The 7,987-nt window shown below is 36.2% G+C and overlaps 1 pseudogene; it reads right to left on the bottom strand.

Moving 5' to 3' along the window:
* Positions 1-352: 352 nt before the first annotated feature.
* LOC106823591 (putative olfactory receptor 5AK3) lies at positions 353-1,255 on the bottom strand (annotated as a pseudogene).
* Between the last annotated feature and the right edge of the window lie 6,732 nt (positions 1,256-7,987).

The raw sequence follows: 7,987 nt of genomic DNA, 5'->3' as shown, positions 1-7,987 counted from the left end.
ATTATATACAAACTTGGGTTTGTATACTCTTTAAGAACATATTTGAAATATACTTGATAGAACTAAATACTCTGTAAAGTCTATACATCTTAATATTTTAAATAATTTCAATAAAGCACTTCTTCATGGATAGTATGAGATATGTTTGTCAAACTATATTCAAGGTAAAATTAATGTCATGAGATGTTATTGTATTCCTGCATTCTAAGAACTTGTCCACTGAAACAGGTAGCAGTGGTTTAAGATATGAATGTGTTCCTAATTCAGAAACATTAAATAATGGTCAAGTATCTCTATTGGATGCTTCCATGTGCTGAATTTTAACAATTTCAGTCCAATCCAGAAGAACTTTTTACCCATCAATTTTGGAACTTATCTCTTTATTTCTCAAACTATAAATCAGGGGATTCAACACGGGAATCACAATGCCATAAAATATGGAGGCTACATTCATATTCTCATAGGAATTAATAGAATAAGGCTGTAAGTACATGTATGATAGCTTTCCACAGAAAATGGTGACTGCTGTAAGGTTGGAGGCACATGTGGAGAAGGCTTTTTTCCTTCCTGCAGTAAGAGACATCTTTAGGAGGGCGACTGTAATATATATGTAGGAAAAGATGGCAACCAACAAAGTGATCATCTAATTAAATCCCACAAAGACAGAAAGTAGCATGATGTTGATGTCAGTGTTGGAGCATGAAAGGGTGAGAATTGGGAGAACATCACAGAAAAAGTGATTGATGGTATTGGATTTGCAAACAGATAGTGAAAATGTAAAATCTGTGTATGGAAGCATTTATTGAGCCTATGACATATGAACAAGCTACCAACTGGATGCATGTTTTTCAAGACATCACTATGGGATAGTGAAGTGGGTTACAGATGGCTACATACCACTCCATTGCCATAGCATCCAGGAGGTAACAGTCACTGGTTGCAAATGTTCCAAAAAACAATTGTATGACACAGTCTCAAAATGGCATTGATTTATTTACTACTGCCAATTTTTTCAGCATCTTGGGAGTGATAGCAGAAGTGTAACAGATATCAACAAAAGCCAAATGTAGGAAAAAGTATATGAGTGTTTGAAGTCTGGATCTCTCTTGATGAGCAGGGTCATTCCAATATTGCCCACCATGGAGGTCACATAGATGACTAGAAATACAATGAAGAGGACATACTGCAAGAACTGTTGGCCGCTGAATCCCAGAATAAAGGATTCAATCACTTCAGTACTATTTCCTTGTGTCATGGCTACCAAGTCTAGAAAGGACCAAAAATAGGACCAAGAAAAGAAGGGAAATATTGGTGACTTATTGAGGGGAGAAAGGCTCTTACAGTTCATGTCACTGTATTTGAATTGGATTTTCATGGCAAACACTCACAAAGAGTTTATAGCTTTCTAAATATTCCTTCTATTTTCTTGATAAGAAACTGCCACATAAACAGGGATATGTGAGCCATGGATTCATTTTAAAAATAAAGAAGGATTCGTAGAAGAAGATAGACTTCTAATATGGGTGATTCTAAGAAACATAGATTAAAACATATTTCCACTATATTAAACAGGTATTCATATTTGCTTATGTCAAATATGACATATGTATGTATGTATGACATAAGTATGTCAAAGGGCTGGCCCAGTGGTGCAGTGGTAGTTTGCACGTTCTGCTTTGGTGGCCTGGTGTTTACCCATCTGGATCCGGGTGCAGACCTAGCACTGCTTGACAAGCCATGCTGTGGCAGGCATCCCACATAGAAAGTAGAGGAAGATGGGCATGGATGTTAGCTCAGTGCCAGTCTTCCTCAGTGAAAAAACAGGATTGGCAGCAGATGTTAGCTAATCTTCCTCAAAAAAAAAAATAAAGCAGTATGTCATTATGATTTTGTACTTATTAAACAATCTATAGTTTTTCTCAGCCTTTTATCATTTTATATCATTTTAATCGTGGTTCAAATTTCTGAATTTAGTAGAACTAGTTAGAGAAATTACCCTGCTAGGAAGACAGCTGAGATGTCTTCATCCATGATTTTTCATATACTGTAAGTCCTCAAACTCCCTAATTCCAATTCCTTTACTTTTAAATACCATTCCACAGTGGTGAGCACTGCTCATGGTGGAGTAAAGTATCATGGACCCTTCATACAGCAGAAATTGACTTGTTGCTCATCAATACACTTGTCTTTTCTTCTGGACACAGCATCTTTTCTTTTGGGTAACCAAACTTTCTCATGTGCGGCTATGATACCATGTTCTGCCCATGGAACGTGAACAAAAGTAATGAATGCTGCTTCTAGCAGTGAACCAGTTGCTCCTTGCTCCCCTAAAACTGGAGCCATATGACTTTCCACTCCCTAATCTTCTCATCTCTTGGCTGGATATTGACATTCAAGGAAACTTTGGAAGCGATGTGTTAGGGTTGACAGATAAAATATAGGACACCCAGTTAATTTGAATTTTAGATATATAGTGGACTTTTTTTAGTAGAAGAGTGACAAATATTGCATGGGAAATATTTATACCAAAATAGCTTTCTGTTTATTGCAGTTCAAATTTAACTGAGACTTGCATTTTTATTTGCTAATTCCGGCAAACCTACCTGTGTTCCTTATTGTTACCTCTTTCAGGCTGTATTCTCCAATGTCTGTGTGCAAATGATCCCTCTTTCCTACACTGGATTTTATGTGATTGAGAACTTCTATTGCTATAAGTTTATGAGATTTTGGGATTTATTTATTATATCAGTAGTCTTATTTTTAGCAATGCCATTGCAGTCACACACCACAATAAGGAATTTTTTAAAGGGCTAAACATAAGAAGATATACAAACAGTAAAAGTTTTCAACCTGGAAAGCATATTGATGAGTGATAAGTAATTCATCAGACCCAAGAAGACCAAATCCTGAGCCAGAAAAGGAGAGAGTTGAGAATCAACTTGATCTATACTGCAGAATGCTCAAAAGTCACAGGAATTGATATTAACAGATACACTGGAAGAGGGCTGATGGGTGTATTGAAAGAATGAGTACTGGTTAAGAGCCTCTAAGAAGCAAATTACAGAGAAACACATCATTAGTAGCTCACTTAAGATATCAAAGCCTCCTGTATTCATCAATATGAACAAACATGGCTCAGTTAACAGTTAACTGAAGAACAGAGAAAGAGAGAAAGGCCATTTGAAAACAGCAGAAACTACAAATGGAGAATGAATATTTTTGAAACTCACAAACCACCTCCCCCCCAAACACACACACACACACATGAGATTTATAAATATACATTTTAGGCTAATTGTTACTTTTATGGAGGATAATTGAAGAATCCATAAGAGGTCTAAAAATATTGGCTATTATTTGTATTTTGAATTGTATCATGGCTAATATGTTGTGGTTGTAGTCTTCTTCATATAATTTTATGAATTTACACATATAAAATACTATGTAATAAAAGAAGTTAATCATAATGGGAAAATCCTTATCCCTAGTATATCATTAGAGGGTCCCAGCACTCTGACGTCAATAACTCTAAGCAGAGCTATATACCCATATAGATGAGATGGTCAGTAAGAACCTGCCTTTAGTGGTAGGAATGTAGCTGACTGAGCCTGTTGTTATATGGGCTTCTCTGGTTCTTTAAATATTTTGAGAAATAAAGACAGTGGGATAACTTTGTAGTAGCAGAACAAGAAACAATTCTCTTCAATTCAACATTTAGTGAGGTCAGAGGAGAGTTAAGTTAGTGCAAGTTCCTTCCTCAGGTTATGTTGCTGTAAAACAACTGAAATGCAGCCCATTCAAGGAGGCATTCATCCATTGAGTATGAGCACTTATCAGAGGAACCTAGAATAGATCAGGGTTCCACTTAATTTAGAATCTTAATGGGGTAATTATAATTGCATTTACCCCATCAATTTGACTGTAATCATTCTGATTCAATAATATGTCATAATTATATGACATGGGGACTCCTGAAGAGCTAAGGAAACCAGGACAAGCTCCACTACCTACCTCCACAAACAAAATCTGTACGTTAAAGATGTGTTGGCTCAGTACGAAATTCTTTGTTTCATCTAAGATGAAGGTATTTGCTAATCAACAGAATGTTATGAAGAAAACTGCCAACGACCTGAGTATTTTGAATGCACTTCACCCCTACCGAGTTTCAGTGCTTCTGAAGTCTCCTGCATATTCAGCACTGGGCAGTGGAAAGGAAACCAGCAGACTTGGGTTTGAATTCTTGTCCTACAAGTTAAAAGAGATAAACAATATAACCCCTTCCAGCCTTAGTTCTTTCCTCTGTAAAATGGGGATCACAGAACTTACTTAGAAGTTAATGATGTCCCTTGAAACACTATTTATAATAGCAAAAGTATGGAAATAGGGTTAAATAGATCACAGTAGATTCATATTATGCATCAATACACAGTCAAAAATGGATGAGGAAAATATACACTCTTACAAAAAGCTGTCCATTTCATCTTATCAAAGGACAAAAGAGGGGCAGGCTCTGTGGCCGAGTGGTTAAGTTCACACGCTCTGCTGAGGCGGCCCAGGGTTCGGATCCTGGGCGCAGACATGGCATCGCTCGTCAGGCCACATTGAGGTGGCGTCCCACATCCCACAACTAGAAGGACCTGCAACTAAGTTATACAACTATGTATCGGGGGGTTTGGGAAATAAAGCAGAAAAAAAAAAGATTGGCAACAGTTGTTAGCTCAGGTGCCAATCCTTAAAAAGAAAAAAAGGAAGATTGGCAACAGTTGTTAGCCTAGGTGCCAATCTTTAAAAAAAAAAAAAAAAAAAGGACAAAAGTAAGTTGTAGAAGGATAGGTAGTGTGTGAGCTGTTTTAAAAATCAAACTCTTTCTCTCACTCTCACTCTCTCTTGCTTCCATTCTCTTTATTTATTCGTGGATAAAGTTCAGGTTGGATATACACCACACTCTTAAGAAATAACTCTTACTTGAGTAACCAAACATTTAAGTTATCCATAGGTATGGTATAGAAGCGAGAGAACCTCACTTTTTAAACTTATAAAGTTTTGCAACTTCACTTTCATTTTAAAAGTGAGAATTCATGAATTTTATCATTTTAACACTGAAAAAGACCGTTTACATTTTACATAGTCATTGATATGCTAAGGCTTAAGTTTGCTATTTTATTATTGTTTTCTGTCTTTTCTGTTTCTGGGTTTTATATTCCTTGCCTTTCTGTGGGTCACTTGAACCTTTTTAGAATTCCATTTTGATTTATCTATAGAGTTTTTAATGTATATCTTTGTATAACATATATATAAGTGTGTATATATATAAAGTTACACACTATGACCAAGTGGTGTTTATTTTATGGATGAAAGGCTGGTTCAGTATTTGAAATCAATCAATGTAATCTGTTATATTTACAATCTAAAGAAGAAAAAACACATCTTTTAAAATGACGAAGAAAAGACATTTGAGCAAATTCAACACCTCTAGTACTTTTAAAAAAATCTCAGAAAACTAGGAATAAGAGGGAACATCCTCAACTTGATGAAAAACATCTACAAATAACCTACAGCTAACATCATACTTAGTGGTCAAAGACTGAATGTTTGCCCCCTAAACTCGGTTACAAGGCAAAGATATTCATCCTCACCAATTCTATTCAGCATAGCTCTGGAAGTTGTAGCCAGTAGAATAAAGGAAGAAAAGGAATAAAAGCCATACATGTCAGAGGAAGAAATAAAACTGTCTGTTCTGCAGATGACATGATGGCTATGTAAAAGATTCCAAGGAATCTACCAAAATCTTCTAGACTAGTAAGTGCATTTAGTAAAGTTGTGATATACAAGATGATCATTTAAAAACTAATTGTATTTCTATATTAGCAATAGACACATGGGAACACAAATTAAACTACTCCTTAAGTTGACATACAGATTTAACATAATCCTTATCAAATTTCCTGAAAGACTTTTCAGATATGGGCAAGATTATTCTAAAATTTATATGAAAAGGGAAGGTGGTTAGAATAGCTAAAATGATTCTTAAAAATAAGTAAAGTGGGGTGATTCACTTCACCTGAAATGAAGATTTTTTATATAGTTACGGTAATCAACTCTTTAAAATTTGCAGAGAGATACACAAAAAGATGGATCAGAATAGAGAACACACAGGTATAACCAGCTAACTTTTGATAAATATGCAAAAGCAATTTAATAAAAGGACAGTTTTTCCAATAAATAGTGGCAGAGTAATTGGATATCCAGCTTCATTTGTAATAGCCAAAATCTATGCACAACCAAAATATCATCCAATGCATGATGGTTAAACAAACGGTAGTACATTCATGCTGTGGAATATTACTCAGCAACATAGAGGAACAAACTATTGATACACACAACAACTTAGGTGGATCTCAAGGGCATTATACTGAGCAAAGAGGAGAAAATCTCAAAAGGTCACATAGCGTATTTTTCCTTTCATTCAACATTCTCCACATGACAAAATTATGGAGATAAGAAGAGATTAGTGATTTCCAGGGGTCAGGGGGGTAGGGGGAGGGGAGTGGTGTGACTATAAGGAGTAGCACCAGGGAGGCCTGCATGGAATCTGACATCTCTGGTAGCGTAGGTTTGAATCTTGGTTGTAGTGGTGGTTACATGAATCTACACCTGTGATAAAATGATGTAGAACTGCATACACACATTGTCGTGCACACCATTATCAAAATCCTAGATTGATGCAATAGTATAATTATGTAAGATCTAACCATTGAAGGAAAATTGTGTGAAAGATACATGGGATCTGTCTGTAGCATTTTTGCAACTTTCTGTGAATATATAATTATTTCAAAATAAGAAGTTAAACAAAATGAAGAAGAGGAAAAAGTAAAACCTGCTTTGCAGTCGTGTGAAGTTCAAGTGAGCAAATTTATGTAATCTTGCCAGAACAAGGCCAGGTGTTGAATCAATGCTCATCAAATGGCCATAATAATACAGGCAAATAATACACTAAGGACATGTAATAGTAATTGGTTGATTGATGTACTGATTCATTCAACTCTTTGTTCATTCCTATCGTTTCCCAGGAACTGCTTAGCTCAACTGAGTTCCCTGACTCCATTTCCATTACACTACCAGTGATGAATGGATTTCTCCTGATCTTGAGGCAAAGGATGGTGGAAGTGTGTTTCTGACCTTTTCACTCTGTCACTTCCTGCACACTGCGATGATACATAGCTCATGTTGAAAAATGGGATTTGCTTTGTTTTACTTACATGAATGTTGCCTCAGATTCTCTTTCCACAACTGGCTAATTATCCTCCAAAGTTTCTCTGCACGGATCCTTCTAACTGAGGATGTTATAGCTGGGGCCTGAGGGATCAATACTTGCTCACTTGAGAATTTGAGGTTGGGGCTGAGAAGGAATTGGAAAAAACAACATGAATTAGTTATTCTCTGCTGAAGAAAAGTTCAGATTTCCAGAGGGGATCAAATTTATTTGTGTGTTGCTGCCTTTATGGACTACCTGTTTTCAGTTTTGAGAAATGCCCTGCTATTGACAAATTATGTTCATTCCCTCACCTTCTTCCTTGTTTCCTTCTTTCCTGCCTCCCTTCCTTCCTGTCTCCTTGCTTTCCATTGTGTGTGTATGTCTGTGTGTGTATAACAAAGCATCTGCATGATTAAAAGTTAAGGGGTATGTAAGAGCATAGAGTAAAACCCAAGTCCTTCTCTTTACTTGATTCTCAATCTCTAGTTTCCCTCCCTGGAGATCACCACTGTTATAAGCTTCTGTCTTCTTTCAGATATAAGCCTTGCATTGCATTTGCAAGCATACTAATAGTTACATTCTTCCTTCCTCACCCATGCACCTGAAAGTGTAGTATTGACATTTTTCTGCAGCTTGCATTTCACTTAATAATTCTAGGTGATCTGTCTACATCAGTACAAAGAGATCTGTCTACATCAGTACAAAGAAGTCTCACTCTTTTTAATAGTTGTG

The sequence above is a fragment of the Equus asinus genome, chromosome 17 (genome assembly GCF_041296235.1).
Source record: "Equus asinus isolate D_3611 breed Donkey chromosome 17, EquAss-T2T_v2, whole genome shotgun sequence".
NCBI classification, from domain to species: Eukaryota; Metazoa; Chordata; class Mammalia; order Perissodactyla; family Equidae; genus Equus; species Equus asinus.
This window is presented reverse-complemented; position numbering and strand designations above follow the sequence as displayed.